Raw genomic sequence first — 18,298 nt, 5'->3', positions numbered from 1 at the left:
AGTATACTTCCCTTGATTTAAAAAGATTCCATTTGAATGCTGCCATACTTCTAGTCCCAAGAAATAGTGCAGTATTCCTAAGTTCTTCATTTCAAATTCAGATATAAGATCTTGTTTACATTTGTTAATAAGATGATCTTCTCCCGTAATGAAAAGATCATCAACATATAAAACCATAATCAACATATCCCCCTGTATGACCTTGTAATATAGATTAGGATCTGCAATGTTTTTAGAGAAACCAAGTTTAGTTAGGTGAAGATCTATCCATTCATACCAAGCTCGGAAGCTTGTTTCAATCCATATAAAGCCTTTCTTAATTTGCATACATGAGATTGTTTATTGTGTACTTCAAATCCTTCAAGTTGTTCAAGATAAACTTCCTCTTCTATAACACCATTTAAAAATGCAATCTTTACAGCCATTTGATGAATTTTCCATCCCTTGGATGCAGCAATGGCTAAAACGGTTCTGACAGAGGTATATTTGGCTACTGGAGCAAAAGTTTCCTCATAGTCTATTCCTTCTTTTTGTGAAAATCCTCTTGCTACAAACCTTGCTTTCTACTTATCAATACTTCCATCTACAGCATGTTTAATTTAAAATAGCCATTTTGAGGAGACAACTGATTTATTTTTGGGTGTAGGAACCATATCCCAAACATCATTTTTAAGTAAGGAATTATATTCTTCTGTCATGGCATCTTTCCAATTTTGATGTTTTATTGCTTCTTTTACATCAAATGGTTCAAATTTGGAGATTTCACTCATTAATGCAATGTAACTAGAGTATATGTTAGGACGTTTTCTTTCCCTAATGAAATCTGAGGGAATGGAATTGTTCTCTTCAATTAGCTTTCTGGCCCATAGTGGTCTTTTCTTTTCCTCAAAAATGTGAGTAATATCAATACGTTCAATTGAGTTATTTTCCTCCATTAGAAATTCCCTCTCATTATCAAAGTTATGTTCTTCTAGAGTTTCTTCTAAATTTGATGCATTTTCATCTTTAGATCTTTTGAAAGCCAAGTCTTCATCAAATATTACATCTCTACTTAGTTCAATATTTCTTTGTCCAGGGATATAGATACAATAAGCTTTCGAAGTTTCACTGTATCCTACAAAGATTCCCTTCTTTCCTAAGGGTTCTAATTTAGTTCTCTTCTCCTTAGGGATGTGCATATAGACAGGGCAACCAAAAAAATTTAGATATTTAAGATCACATTTCTTTCCAGAAAATGCCACTTCAGGGGTCTTATTCAAGATGAGAGTGTAGACATCTATTTTGAAGGAAAACAGCAATATTTGAGGCTTCTCCCCAAAGAAAAGTTTCAAAATTTTGATCATGAAGCATTGCTTTAGCAGCTTCAACTATGGTTTTATTCTTTCTCTCAGCTATTCCGTTCTGTTGAAGATTATAGGGAACAAAACACTCCCTCTTGATCCCAACAGTTTTACAATAATTTATAAAGATCTCAAAAATGTATTCTTTACCATTGTTTGTTCTCAAAACTTTTATTTTCTTTCCAGAGTGATTTTCTATAAGGGCTTTAAACTATTTAAATATATCAAAGTCTTCATAGAGAAATCATCCACAAATATGATATAGTATAGAAAACCTCCTCGTGAAGGAACTAACATAGGACCACATAAATCTAAGTGAATAAGTTCTAGAATTTCTTTGGATTTGCTTTGACTCTTTTGCAATGTAGTTTTAATATTCTTCCCCAGAGCACAACCTTTACAAGTTCCTTCATGGTATGGATGAAGTTTAGGTAGACTCGCTACCATTTTTCCTAGAGAAGGTAATCCTCGAAAATGAAGATGACCTAGTCTCCTGTGCCAAATTTCATTTTCTTTGAAAGAATCATGAAGTAGAGCTGAATGATTTTGAGAGTTAATTTGATAAAGACATCCACGTTTGGAGCCAATCTTGTATGCATTTTTTATGTTAGAATTCTTAGGCCAAGCTAAGACCTTTCCTTCCATAAATGTAATTCAAAATCCTTCATCTTCAAGAGCAGAGATGGAAAGCAAGTTTCTTTTTATACCAAGTACATATAGTACCTTAGTAAGTTCAATTGTTTTTCCTGATTTCAGAGGAATAGTACATGTTCCTATTCCCATTATGGGATAGCTTGTATCATCTCCAATGGTTACTTCATCGACATAGTCTTCCTTGATAGAGTCCTATTGTTCTTTAAAACCTGTAATATGTCAAGAGGCTCCGCTATCAATTACCCAAGTACTTGATCTGGTTGATGCTTCACTGGAGAGAGCTGAATAGAAAGCATTATGTTCAAAATTTCCATTTGAGTTTTGAGTGGTTGCAAATGAAGCTTGTTGCTTAATTCTATCAGGACATCTAGATGTCGGATGTCCAATTTTATCATATCTAAAATATCACATTTTGGAGAAGTCAGGTTGCTTTCTCTTTCTTTTGAATTTTCTTTTCTTCTTATTTACTTGAGTAGAGAGAACTTGTAAATCTCCTTTAGAGGAGGAGACATTTTAGCCTCGGGCTACTTGCATACACTCTCCTCGTATACAGTCAGCTTTAAGTTTTTCAAATTTGGGAAGTTTAGAATGAGAGCATACCCCTTGTCTAAAGGTATCCCATGATGATGGAAGGCCTTTTAGAGCCATTATTGTTAACTTCTTTTCATCATAGATGTGTCCTATTGAAGAGAGTTGATTTCGAAGTTCAATTATTCTCACAAAGTATAAGGAAATTTTCTCTCCCTTATTCATTTTAATATTTGACATTCTGTCCTTTAATGTGATAATCCGAACAGCATTATTTATCTCAAACATATTTCCAAGAGCATTGTACATCTCATGTGCAGTGTCTAGTTCTGAGATTACAGGAAGTAGATGGCTTTTAACACCATCCACAATAAACTTCATGGCTTTATTGTTGTCATTCTCCCATTTTTCCAGTTCATCATTTCCTTTGGGTGGTGGGTCAGAATTTTCAATGAACTTATTTAGGCCATGTTCTTTCAGTATGAGTTTTAGTCGTAGTTTCCAGCCTGCAAAATCTGAATCACCTTCTAATCTGTCTTCTAGCCTCATGCCGTTCACCATTTTAGAATAATATATGACTAAAGTATGATATTTGATCGCTTCTTCAAACCTGCTCTGATACCATGTTAGTGTACCAGATTGAATGTGTAACATTATTTTGATTGTTTTCCAAGATAAGAATTTAATATAAGACTGTAAGACGATCAAGAAAAATAGAATAACAATAATGTTATATGCGCTGATATATATATGCTGGAAGACTGTATATTTTATGTGTTCTATATGCAATACAATCAGCGAAGAGGATATATTAATATGTGGGCGGTTTGACTATAAGTCATGACTGATAGCCGTGACTCATACTTGGGTCACGTCTATCGGGCGTGACTCATTAGTCACTTCCCACATATCAACCTTGTCAAATATCGATAATCCTTTCAATATACCAACAGGAGCAATATGATTAGTAAGGCAGTCGATAACTAAATTAGTTTATTCATATATGTTTTGTAGTATATATATGAGTATATTTAAATATCTTAAACATATAGAATAACATAAATATCAACAGAAGATTTATAAATAAATCTTCAACTAATCTATACATTAACAAAACTTTTCATGTGTCCCATAAGTCATCTCTGCATGTACACTCAGTTCACCATTACTTTTCGGCTAAATTTCAATATGACTACGTTGCTGCTCAGAATCATTTCTTGACTTGACCAAAGTCATGAATGAAAGATCTTCAAACAAATTTTTCGAAACCATCAAAGATATCTCAAAAACAATTGTGTTCAGAATGAATAGGCTTCATGTAACTACCTCCTTCATTTCCAGAATTGATTATTAGATATTACTGAACTCGGCTATTAGTTGTATAAGGCATAGTCACTATCTTTGTCTGGTATCGATGGATCCACTGAATACTCTTTTTTCTTATTACCATCAACAAACATCTTCATTGCCTCCAAATACTTTAGTGAAGATGTTGCTAATTGTGGTGATCCTGATGATGGAGTTTATATTCCAATTCGGCACCAATATTAGTGAACTTGAAAACATACCAGCTGAGTTCAGCATTTCTTCCAAGTCGATCTTGACATGAGTTAGTTTCTCAGAAACAACCACCACATCTGCAGGTCTTCTGCCATCAACATCTACACAATTTAGATCACCTCTTGACTGAATTAGCAATTTTATGTCTTCAATAGCATAATGGAGGCTTTGATTTTTGCCAAAAATTGGGCTCCATCATACTCCACGTGTTTGTGCAGTAGCAAAATCTAGTAAATCCTCATGCGACTGGAATGATCCTGTGATTGTGCCTTCATCTCCCACATGTGGTACATCATTCTTATTGCCTTCACCTACCTTCTCCCACTTGTGCAAATGAGACATTAGTTTCTCTTCTCTTCACAATGCTTGAAAAAGGTATTGACCAATCTACAAGCAGCAATAGAAGGAACACATTTAGATTGAGAACAACCCATAGCATAGATATGATAGGTTGGGATATTTCATCCATCTCTACAATGCGTGAAATCATAAGGCTCTCCATAGCAACCAAAACGTTACTATCATGACACTCAATTGTGACCAAGAAATAAAGAAATATATCATGGATCAAATCTTACAACTCTAGATCTAAGAAGAGGTTACTTACTTTGACATTTGCACAATTCTCCAATATTGTAGATCTCCTTCCAAAAGGATCACCACTGATGTCATCAAGGCTCTAAAAGTTGTCAATGATCAAATGCAATATGTCTATCATATCTTTATCATCAAACGGCGCTCTAGAAGCCAAAATCCTCAAGTTCTCATTTAGACATGTTGTAGATTCCAACTTGATTTCCTTGTCATGGTGTCTCAATAACTCGAGTTGACTTAAGACATCCTTAACGGGAGAAAGGATTGTTTGTATAATTTGAAGGTGATTGATCCACCTTACACAAACATGCTCCAATATATCTAATGGCAGATCAACACCATCGTTGAGCTCTTAGACATGTTGTAGATTCCAACTTAATTTCCTTGTCATGGTGTCTCAATAACTTGAGTTGATTTAAGACATCCTTAATGGGAGAAAGGATTGTTTATATAAATCTTGAAGGTGATTGATCCACCTTACACAAACATGCTCCAATATATCCAATGGAAGATCAACACCATTGTTGAGCTCTTTGCCAATCTTGTGTAGCACATTTAACCACCACTGTCCATTGTTATTAGGTGCCATAGTGTGATCCATATCACAAAATCTCTCAATCATCCCAATAGGATGGCAAGATCTCTAGCTCTAATACGATGGTAATGTCTCAAGGGAGTCATTGACTTATACCTCTGTAATGATGATTAGCAACAATGCTTCACAGTTGTATATGCAAAGGAGGTGTGTCCATGAATGTTTACCATAAACCTAATGAGACCTCTATAGTCCATACGGCATCATCTGATTGTCCATACAGTGAGAAAAGTTTGTAGTACACCACTTTCTAGTACAGTGTCTCAAATAGTCCAAATGTGTCTGTATGGGGGTCTATGTTGTACATCTGGTGGTATGAGTGGATGTCATACAATAGAGTTAGCCCATATAGTGCAAGAACTAAACAAGTTTGTACAGTGAGAATCTACAAGGTAAAGGCATCCTAGATGTAGAGTAGTACAGTACGGACGTACTAAGTCCAGACAAAGGCAAGACGAAAGGTGGGAAGGTGTAGGAGGTAGTTGGTAGTTGTACGGCAGTAGGATGACCACATACAGTGGGGTGTATGGCGAGAAATAGGGGAAGCGTACAGATTGATGAGCATTCACAACCTTCAAGCTTTGATGCTTCATGCCACCAATTGTATTAGTGCCAAAATCATATTTATCTGTTGCATACAAATATATCGCCTCAGATTTGCCAGATCTAAAGTCAAACAAGCAAAGCAGAATAAGGTGAGGGATGAATCCCACCGAAAGTACATAGCCAAATAGGGAAGATCTTTCCCTTTTGAAATGGAAAACAAAGCAAAACTCCAACTAGAATGTGCAGTATAATAAAATGATTCAAGTCGCATACCAACAACATCCTCCACAATGGTCATAAATACCCCATCAGAGGGAAACTCTAGAGGTGCACAACAAGTGCCAACACAACAACAAACACCTATGGCAAAAGTAAAAGTTGGGCCCGATATATACATAAATCAATCGCAACCCCAAATACAAATATCTTTATTTTATCAATTTGGGCCCCCACATTTATTAATTAAAGGTCCATATATTATAATATTTAAAGTATGTGACTAATTAATTATTTAATTTAATTAAGTTATTACATGAAAAAAATTGGGAACATCACAGTAGAGTTAGAGAGAGTTGGCTTAGATTTTTGAACCCATATCCGTTTTGCATTCTATTTCAAAATTCTCATTACATGTAGTTGAGTTCAGATTGCCAAATCATTCATCATTTGAGAAGTCGATTGATGTCCATGATTCAAATTGCCAAATCATTCATTATTTGAAAATTCAATTGATGTCCAAGAATGAATAGTGGAAGTCCCCCTTTGTAATTAGCAACAAATCACGTCATAAAATTGAGTTTTGTCCAATAGAAAGTCTCAAGTAAGCATTGTAAACCTTGGGGTCATTTCAATTGATCACACAATTATTATGCTGTTTAACATTTGGGCTTCGTTGTTCAAGAGCTGATTGAATAATTAGCATTTTATCCTAGATGTTGGGTGACAATACCAAGAAAGGTAACAAAAAGTTGCAAGTAAGCATTGTACACCTAGGGGTCATTTCACTTGATCATACAATCATTATGGTGTTTAGCATTTGGGGACTCCTTGTTCAAGAGAGGATTGAATACTTAGTATTTTTAACTAGACATTGGGCAACTATACCAGGATAAGGTAATAGAACATTTGCAAACTCGCAAAACTAACATCAATACAAACAACAATGCCTGGAAAGGTACAAAAGTTATGCAAACCATGCCACAACCAAAAGTACCACCTACTAATATAGTCAATGACAACACAATTGCCCATAATCAATACAAGCCACAAGAAAAAAAGGCAATGAAAATATCGAATGAATTTAACAAGACTACTAAAACCATGTTCTTCATGATAAGCATCAAAAGAAAGATGATTGTTGTTGAGATGGAAATTAGGAGGAAGAACTTGAGAGCCACTGTCACCAATGGAAGCCTGGGAGTTAATGTACAACAAAAAAGAAACTCGGATATCCCTCAAAAGACCATCGACATTTCATTTGATCGGTTGTGACCACCACAATATCAAGTCACTAGGAAGATTAATGATGTAGAAAGTAGTGATTGGGAGTTGAGACATCCAATTGCAGAAGAAGACATATGTGCACTACTCGAGAGGGGATGGTTGATTGCTTCCCAAGTGGAATTGGAAGTAGTAATCAAGATAAAGTAAGTATGCCATCGACCTAAGAAATTAGGTGCTACACAAAGAACTAGCATCCTCCTAATCAGAGTTTGAAGAAAGAAAGTCAAGAATGGACAAAGAAAAGAAATGCATGGAACCAAACAATGAAAGGGTGCTCAATCTAATAAAATTGTTCTAAAGATGAGACGAGTTCCTTGAATGGATTGTTCCATAGGGAAATGGAAGGCTATAAAGTCTTCCACCATAAATGCAACACGCTATAGATTGGGGAAATCGAAGAAGGTGACCAAGGTACAGTGGGAAATGCATTTCTTCTTTAGCACAAAGAGTACAAAGAGGGAGTGGAATAAGTAGAAGATCTATTGACTTATCACTTTAAAAGAGACAAGATATTAAATACAAGGAGCTAAGTATGAAGAAGCTAATTCTAGGTGACGTAAACAACCTAAAGGTCATCTTAGTCAATGATGTTTGGGACCCCATAGTAATGGCTATTGCATTCAAGATATTCATGGAGTATAAAGACATTTTCCTAGATAGAGACAAACCTTACCGGTATAACACTAGATATCTACATACACAAAATCCCTCAAGTGCGTAGTTCAAACCCTATAAAAAAAAGACCTTATAGGATGAATAAGAATTATGCCAATGTACATGAATAAATTGAGAAAGTTGGACACATGCATAATTTTTAAAGTATAAACAAGACAGTGGCTTTCACCAATTGTGATTGGATTGAAAATAGTCAAAACCTAAATAAAAAAATTGTGGGCATTCAAAGCTTGAATTCAATAACCACTAAAGACCCATTCACAAACTCTATCCTTGTAGAAGTGGTTGGCCAAAAAATAAAGGATAGATTATCATGTTACCAAAAAAAAATCGCCAAATAAGATTAGATGACGATGACATTTGTGGTTGAAGATGTCATGTGTGCATACAACTAAATGTATAAAAGAGGTCCTACCATATGAACAAAAACTATGGCATCAATGTACAGGAGGAATTAGAAAAGATGTTAAAGGCAACCATCATTTTAAGGTAAAAACAAGTCAATGGGTGTCATCTATTGTCATTTCCCTAAAGAAAGAAGCAAATCAAATTTGGAATTTGTGTGGATTTTCGATGTCATAATGAGGAACTATCATTAAGGACCCTTTTCCCATTCCCTTCACTTACAGCATATTGGAGGAGTTGGTAGGACATGAGATGTACCCATTCATGAATGGGTTCTTGGGCTACAATCAAATCAGTATTGAGGAAAAATTAAAAAACCACGTTTGTGGTTGAAGATGGAGTGTACATGTACAACAAGATGCCCTTCAAGCCATGCAATGCCCCTGCCACATTTCAAAGAATAATACTGCATATATTTGACAAAATGTCAGTTGGGAACTTCAAAGACTTCCTCGAGGATTGGTCCACATACAGTGGGAAGGAGATTCATCTCACGACACTAAAGGAGAGTATTGAAGGATGTCAAAGGGCATGGTTAGCACTCGACCCAGGAAAGTGTTGGTTTATGGTAGTACACAGTAAGTTGTTGGGTCATATAGTATGCAAGGAGGGATTGAAGACTGACCAAGACAAGATAGGGGTCATCAACCAGAATGAAAGTCTCGAGGATGTGATTGGGGCAAAATCCCTCCTTGGACATGTGGACTATTGTCGACAGCTCATCAAAGGGTTTGCCCAAATATCAATTTCATTAGGCAGGCTGACAAGGAAGGGCAAACTATTCATGTAGGGAGCAAAACAAGAGGATCTAAGGTCCAGACTAGGACTCTATCCATACGTGGTCACTTCGAACTATGTCGTTGGCGCCACACTAGCACAAGTTAATGCAAGGCAAATTGATCATCCCATATTCTTTGCCAGCTAGTTGCTTTTGAGGGCCAAGAGAAATTATAGCACAATAGAGAGTGAAGCACTTGGCGTGGTATACTGCATACAAAAGTTTTGGCATTACCCACTCACCACACCCTCACATTTTATATGGACCATCAAGCATTGATGTACCTAGTAAGCAAACCAATAGTGCAGGGAAGGGTGACTAGGTGGCTATTTTTACTCCAAGAGCCCACCTTCAATATTGTGGCATGGCCAGGGAAGAGCCATGTTATCACAGACAAACTCCCGAGTATCACATCAAGTGAGTCACCAAGAGTAAATGAGCACTTCTCAGATGCCCACCTATCCCAAGTTGCAGCTCTAACTTCCTGGTACAAAAAACATCGACCAATACCAATCCACTTCCACATTCCCTCAAGAAATGTCACCAAGTGAAAGGAGGAAATTAACCCTAAAAAGCTAGACCTTTCAACTCATCAATTGATTGTTGTTAAGATGCCGACCAAGTCCTTTGAAGATGTGTAATCTAGGAAGAAACAACTAGGGTGCTAAAGTTGCACGAAGGATTAGTCGAACACCACATGGAGTTGGATGCCACAACACACAAGGTACTATTGGCAAGACTATAGTGGCTGAGCTTGCAAATGAATGCCTAAGAGTGGATATTGGGTAGAGAATTGGCAAACCATTAAAATAGGATTACATGCCTTTGATCCCCTCACAACTACATGAATCATTCAAGAGATGGAGAGTCTTGATTTTGTGGTGCCACCAAAGGTAAGCAACATGCACCACTACTGGTACATAATGGTGGTCATGGAGTACCTCATGAAATGGGCAGAGGCAAGGCTACTGCTAGACAACACTGCACTCAATGTAGTGAGATCCTTGTACGAACAAATTGTCATCCAATTCAAATCACAAGCAACTAAGAGGTACATTTTGTGAACCTAGTAATCCAAATAATGACAACAGAGTTTGGGATATTCCACAGCATATCAAGACCATACTACCAGAGGGCGAGTTAGCAAGCTGAGTCAACAAACAAAGCACTAGTGTCGATTGGGAAGAGAGGCCCTCTATGGTGCAATGGGCATACCATACCATATACAAGGTGGCAATAGGGTACACACCCTTCTAGCTAATGCACAGGCAAGAGATCATGGTACAAACAGAGTACACGGTACTTGTTAGACATATTGAGATGCTGGCATTATTGTCATTGATTTCAAAACTTCCATATTGGTTAATTAGTAGTATCAATTGGTTGTTGGCGATGTAACGTTCCCATTATAAAATAAATCATTTATCAAACTATTGTTAATGGGCCGATTGATTTAATATATATCGGACCCAATTTTATTTTATTTCCGTAATTTGTGTCGTTGTCGACAATCTTTGTACACCCTCCGAAAGTTTTCCCGACAGGTATTTAAGTATGGCTTGTAGGTAGTCCTTAGGCATGCAATTCGGATTATTTCTTTGTACTGTGAATTCCTGTTGGGATTCTTTGTTGTTCACCATTTCAAAAGTGGAAGAACTTCCCTACTTGGTTATTTACGATTTCAGTGGGATTCAACCCTCACCCTATTCTGTTGCCTGTAATACTTCACTGGATCTAGCAAACTAAAACATCATCTTTTGGCTTATATCAATTGAAGGATTATTTGTATTCAAGTTTTCTATTATTGTGTCTAGATCTATTTATGTAGGAACAAAATTGCATTCACCGTGTGGCGCAGATACTTAATCATGTGGCTTCCCGACATTTCCGTACAGATTCCTCATTGCTTGTATGACCGTCATTCTTACCATCTACCCACACCACTGTACTTCCCCTCCCATCCTTCATCTGTCTGTTGTACGGCTTACCATACTCATACACCAAACCTCCCTCACCACCATACGCCATCATAGACCACCGTACGGCCCTCTTTAAGCCACCATATGGCCCTCCCTATTCACACCGTAGGGCCTCCCCATGGACATTGTACGGCCTCCAAATTGTTGCCACTGTACCTTCACACCCCACTATCATAACCTCACCATACGACATCCCTCATCCTGCCATTATACGGCCTTCACTCCGTACCGTATGGACCCCATTCAAGAACACAAACTGCTATTAGTACCAAACAATTTGCTCATCGTGTATTGCTAGCACGGCACATTACAGGGGACATCGGTCGATTGTTGGTGGTATTTGCTGAAGGATTGCAAATTGTCAGTATGACATCAAGATTTCGGTTTTGTTCATAGAATAGATTTTGGACATGCAGTTTTGATGTATGGTGTCAGATGTACTTGCTTCTACAAATGGAATACATCTTCTAGCACATTTGCATGTTTTGGTGAGTGCAATTTTTGTTGGTACCTATTGAATCTTGTGCTCACAAAGTTCGTCTAGGCATTCCTACTAACTAGACATTCTAGTAGTTTATCACAAGTTTTGGTAAAGAGGTTATATCTTGTTCCAAACTCATCTAGTTTTATCTAAGTTGCTGATTCGGGTTCGGAGACAGGTTTGGGTTTGGGTTCGGGCAAAAAAAAATTTCCCCATTTGGGTTCGTGGGTGGGTTCGTGAGTGTGTATATATATATATATATATATATATATATATATATATATATATATAGAAGAGAAACATGCATAGTTGCAAAACAAAGTCATTTCACAATATGATCAATTGTTGCTTGATCATTGATCAATGCCAAATGCCAAAGGGTTTCAGGTCCCTTCAAAACCTATTTTTACCTGAATCTAAAAACATTAAATACTCACTCATTAATCTTTCTTCATGATTGTAAAGAAAATTATACATTGAATTACTAAATTGCAAAACATAGACTAGTTCATCAAATAATACATTGAATTACTAAATTGCAAAACAAAGACTAGCTCATCAAATAATAAAGTTTGAAACATAATGATAGACGACAAATGTTTAGTAGTTTATCAATAATCATAGTATCGAATGCCCTTCAAGGGTCAAATGGATCATCATAAAATGAGGGATCAATGGCTTCATCCCCAACTGAAACTATATCTAGCTCTTCATCATTGGAACGCAAACTGGTTCCACTAGTCCCATATGCTGCTATATCATCATCCTCCTCCTTGACATAAGGGATTAGATAAGTGAAATGTTTTTTATTAAGTTCCTTTGAGAGTTACATAAGAAAACAATTAAAAAAACACTCTTTAAAGTTGTTTTAGCCCCAGGTTCGCTGTGGGTTCGTCTGGGTTCGCTCCAGCAAGGACCCGGACGAATCCACAGTCAAAACTAAGGACCCTGCCTGGACCTGCAGCGAACCCAGGGATGAATCCGGACCCGTGCGGACCTGGAGCCGAATCCGGGCAGCAGGGGACAAATCCGGCAACATAGAGTTTTATCTATTAGTTGATTCAGATATTTTGTTAATCAAGTCATGGACTTGGTTGCGGTGTTCCGACAATTCCCTTATATTTGGGCAAATGCGACATGAAGCATATGTATCTCAAGTGTGGCCTATATTTAAGTTTTGTAGTAGCATGTTGTAAAGAACTCTCAAGTAGGTCCCAGATTTAGGTTCGTTGGTAGTGTGTTAAATATAATTGTAATATCTTTTGTTGTGTGGCCGACATATACTATGGCTTGGCCAGCATGGGTAGCTACCTTATCAAATGTAGATATAAACAAAGAGTTCCTTTGTGTGTCTGATGTATGATTTCATGAAGCACGCGAATGTATGTGCACACTAGAAACAGCAAATTGTATGTGATGTGGTTCGAGTTTGTTTTGGTATATCTGGCAGCAATGTGTAAGCAGAATAAAGTGAAACAACAAATTGTTGTGGTTCAGAGAAAAGGTCTAATATACTGTTTTGAAGAGTTTTGGTATATGTTGACAGGTTTGTATCAGCTCCCTGTTGTTGGTGATCAATGTGCTATCAGCTGGAATTGTTTCATGCATAGTCAGATACAATTCTATCACTTCACAATTTGTCAGTGAAACATTTTGTAATACATCTTTTGTCTAAGGGTAGTTAGTCCAATTGACAGTGAGCCAACCTGTTGTGAGCAAAACCAACAGAAGCTCTTGTAAAAAATCACCCTAACTAATGTCACCTTTCATTTCATGAGACTTAGCTTCTCTATGGCTTTTTCTAGTTGGGTTTCCACATAAACTCTAGTGTTCATTGTGTTGATGATTTTGTGCTTTCATGTTTATATCTGTTATATGTTTCTAATTGCACTAAGTATTTACCTGTTAAGAAAAAATTTAAGAAAGTGTTTGTGAATAACTGATTCACCCCCTCCCCCTTCTAGTTATTCAGCCTGTTTAACAATACCAAGCCTGAGAATCGCAATAGAAAACCAGCTCGAGGACGTTAAGAGCTTAAAGGAGCGTTTGTTTACTCTCATGAAGTCAGTTGAAAAGTGTATGATGGCACAATGCAATGGAGATGGCCCAGCAGAGAAGGAAGCTTTGGCACAACAAGCATCTCCAACAAATGAACTTTTCATCAAGACAATTAGTATACTACAACAGCCATCATGAACTTTGACCTAGAAGTTCTGAGTTTGTTAGCAGGGACCATATAAAGTCAGGGAAATGAGAATGAATGGTTCAGTTAAACTATTGACATTGGATGATAATCCTATCAGCGATTCAGTGAACAACTCGAAACTCAAAATATATAAAGAGAGAAAGAGACAGAAAGGCGAGAAATAGAAATTAATATACTGGGGTATGCAACGGAGACAGGACAATTGGACACAATGAAGATATTGAAGAAGATCCAACTATCACAAAGGATCCATACAGACCAGTCCTAAACCGATGATGGTACCCAAGGAGCATCTTCAGTAGATGTCAGTTAAACTATTAAGATTGGATGAAAATCCTATCAGAGATCCAGTGAACAACTCAAAACTCAAAATATATAAAGAAAGAAAGAGAGAGAAATGCCAGAAATAGAAATTAATATACTGGGGTATGCAATGGAGACAAGACAATTGGACACAATGAAGATATTGAAGAAGATCCAATTATCACAAAGGATTCATACAGAACAGTCCTAAACCGACGATGGTACCCGAGGAGCATCTTCAGTAGATGAACTTTTGACCAAGATAGTACTCAAGTACAACAGTTGTAACAAACTTCAACCTAGGAAGTCTCGAGTTTGTTAGTAGGGACCATATAAAGTCAGGGAAGTGGGATTGAATGGTGCAGTTGAGCTATGAACATTGGATGACAATCCTATCAAAGATCCATTGAACAACTCAAAACTCAAACTATATATATATAGAGAGAGAGAGAGAAAGAGAGGCCAAAAACAACAATTAATATACTGGGGTATGCAACCAAAGGAGATTGGACAATTGGATGCAATGAAGAGATTGAAGAAGATCCAATTATCACAGAGAAGCCATACAAACCAAACCTAAACTAGGCCAAACCCATGATGGTACCCAAGGAGTAACTAGCGAGGAAACATATCAAAGGTGTTGTCATCCCCTGCGTACATAAACATCTCACAAATGCCCTATTTGGCCCACTAGCATTATGGGTGAGAATAAATGGCTACTGGAAGTGGACGACACCCTACAAGGGAAGAGGAGAAGGATATGTGACCTATGATATTGATAAGGAGGACAAAGAAAAATGCAAGATGGAACAAGCAGAAAAGGGAGAAGTTCGAGAGGGAGATCTGAAGGAGGAAATTGACCTTGAAAAATAAGGTGCCAATCTCGGACCACACCTAAATACAGTTATAAAAACAGATGACCTATGCATCACAGAAGGGGATGGACAAATTGATCACATCCTCCAAAAGTGTGCTGTCAAAGAGAGAGAAGCCGTGTACCGTCCCACCTCCAATGCACTATGGAAAGTAATACCAAATCCAGCCAGCCCCCCATTGGTGAATGGAGACAAAGTGGTATGGTGCCAAAAGTATAGTGACTGATATGTGGACAGCAGTTATAAGGGTATGGGATGAGCACTCTTAATCGACATAATATTCGACCTTGAATGCTGCAAAAACAAGTGTTACAAGATGCCTCCAAGAGCCTGCATATGGCAGTATGCATCTAAAGTCAAGGTCGGCAGCAATGAAGAAAAAGGGATAAAATGAAGAATCTTGGAAGAAGCAAAAAGTTGGAGAAGGGAAGAAAGAAGACAGGCTATAAAAATTAAGAAAAAAGATATGCGGAGAAATGAAAAATTTAAAGGGAAATATACAACGGTGGAACAAGGATGCAAGGGGCCACAAGAAAAAGAAAAGCTGAAAGTTATGCCATTTTGAAAAATAAAAAATCAGGGAATTTAAAAAATTAAAAGTCAAAAGGATTGAAATGAAGAAGAAAAGAAATGGAAAAAGAAAAAGAAAAAATTGATTGGTCTAAAAGCTAATGTTGGAAAGAATTATAAAAGACACAAGGGAAATTAAAGTAAAGAAAGATAGGAAAAATAAAAGAAGATGCTATAGAAAAATCAAAGAATTAATCTTCCTTATAAAGAAAAGGTGTTTTATTTTGCGAATGCAAGAAGGAGGCTTTGTAAACACCAGGTAGTTGTACTGTATAGTTTTTGTTGGGACTTTCCACCAGATTGCCTTCATCCTAAATTAGCTGCAAGAAGGGTTTTAGATCTCAGGCCGCCTGGAACTAAAGGCACTGCATTCAAGATTCAGCAAATTAGCAAACCTCTCAATCCTGTTTGTCAAATGCTGGGCCTTTCTGCCTTCTGTTCATTTTTTTGATCTTCCTATATAATTCAATTGTTCTTCTACTTTGTCCTTAATTCATCCTCACTCACCAATCTAATATATCTGTGCTTTCCTGTCAGCCACAGCATGTCATAACAATGGAGAACAGCAAGTTGAATGCAAAAGTCAGCATAAAGCAGAAAGGCGCACAAAAATTCCTTTCCAAATACTTTGTTTATCTTCCCCAATTGTCCTATGATTCTCATGCTTTCGACTAGTGCAGACCACCTCACACATGTATTTCAAATATAAAACACCTCAGCTAGCTTATTGGTCTAAGTTCCAAAGGTATTTGTAAATACATACTTCCTTTATTCTCATTGGCATATGGGCTAACCTTATTATTCAATCTCTTGAACCAGAAGTCCCTCAAGTTCCATTACTCTCATGCCTAATGTGTAATGTCCCCCACTTAGCCAGTTTGGAGGTATGTTGTCGTTAGCCCATTCTTGTATGGTCCCGAGGGCTAACCAAGACTTCAAAAGGGATCCTGAGGTTATTTGGCCTAGTCAAATTTAATTACAGGCCAAACGGAGTTCATTTATTGGGTTGTCAGGAAGACTTACTATTTTTAGTAAGCCAATAGGGGGATGCAGTGCCTTCAATTTTCAGTGACAGGATGAGATGCGTTTTGTTGGGCTCTTTCTAATGAGCTATTATATGTGGGATTTCGAGTTTATTTGGTATATTATTTTAATGTTTGAAGTTACAACGGTAAAGTGACTATTTAAATTAAATATTATAATGTTTCATAAAGTCACTTTATAAAAATCAAGAGTCCCCCTTTTGAGTACATACATGGACTTTGTAAAAAGAAAAAAAGAAGTAATATTAAAAGTCATGTATTATCCCACATTGGCAAGACGGAAGCGTGGAGCAAGTGAGGAAGGGATTAAAAGGAAGAGGATAGCTCTCATTTATTCAGACTTGGAAATATCAAAGAAATTGGAGAATTTTCTGGAGATTATATCTCAATAGTTTGAAAGACAAAATCCCTTCAAGCTGGAAATCTTGACGCCATTGAAAGATATGGTCTTGAGATTCAACATGGTAGCAGTCTGAAAAAAGCAGATACGAAAAAGCAGCCCAAAAAAAGCAGAACCGAAAAAGTAGGCGGAAAAAGCAATCCGTAAAAGCAGTTCAAAAAGCAGAACCGAAAAAGCAGGCTGAAAAAGCAAGTACGAAAAAGCAGGCCAAAAAAGCAGTTCGAAAAAAGCAAAGCAGAAGGGGCAGCATAGAAGGAAATTATTTTCAACCATCTACAACCAGGTTCTTTTGTTAGTATTGTTTTTAGGGTGTTATAAGCTTTCAGCTGTAAGTGTGCATTATACCAACATTATCATTTTGTAATCCATGTAAATGCCAAAGTCTTGGCCATATTTCATGAGCATTGTAATTTTCATTGCAATTAAGAAGATAATAGTTGTTGGTGTCATTTAAGCAATTTAATATCATTATTTATCAGCTAGTTAGTCTGCATACCAACTGTTTGTAAAAATGTCAGTTGGTTGTAGGTGTTCATTTCTCATGCTTAGATCATATATATGCACTGAATATTGTCAAATTTAGTAGCACACTCATATTAGGTCATTTGTGTAGTCCATTGTAATCTTCTAGCACAAAATTTTCATTGATGCAAATTGTAAAAAGGTCATTTGAAGCTAGCTGAAATACTATATCAGTCATACGTCCCTTGCATGTGAATTGTTTGATGAAATTCCTTGAGCTTTCATCAGCATTTTTGAGGGCAGATTTGAAGAGGGTTAATACATAATGATTTTGCATGAACCTGCTCATATAGCAAAACCATAAACTACGAAAGGACAGTTGCATATTATGCATTTATTCAATCTAATCTATACTATAAAAAACCATCCTTCTGTCTGCACGTCAATCTGAAGGATGATTTTGGTCTCTTAAGGATGCTCCTACATCATTCATTTAAAAAGTTGGAACTGTTGAACATAAATTTCAAACAATTTGTAATGTATTGGAATCTTCTTATGTTTATAAACATAGTTAATATCATTGTGAAAGTGCCTGAAATAAAGAATTATCTAGAAAAGAGCAAAATGCAAAATATTTCCAAGGTTGCCACTGAAAACTAAATTTACTTTTTGTTATCTGAAAATAAATCTGCAATTTCTATTTACCTTTCCTCATTTCTTTCACCAAGAAACACTCTATACAACATGGAAATTATACAACAGGCAATACAAGTATGTCTCTTTCTTACCAAGGAATTCATA

General features: G+C 36.8%; 1 protein-coding gene across 3 annotated transcripts in view; it reads right to left on the bottom strand.

Moving 5' to 3' along the window:
- LOC149541455 (Protein kinase superfamily protein) overlaps window positions 1-18,298 on the bottom strand; it is a 144,622-nt gene that overhangs the window by 114,791 nt on the left and 11,533 nt on the right. The window lies entirely within an intron of this gene.

This window comes from Cupressus sempervirens, chromosome 8 (genome assembly GCF_028749045.1).
Source record: "Cupressus sempervirens isolate cs-2001-9-10 chromosome 8, ASM2874904v1, whole genome shotgun sequence".
NCBI classification, from domain to species: Eukaryota; Viridiplantae; Streptophyta; class Pinopsida; order Cupressales; family Cupressaceae; genus Cupressus; species Cupressus sempervirens.
Note: the sequence above shows the minus strand (reverse complement) of the source record. Positions and strands in the feature narration are given on the sequence as shown.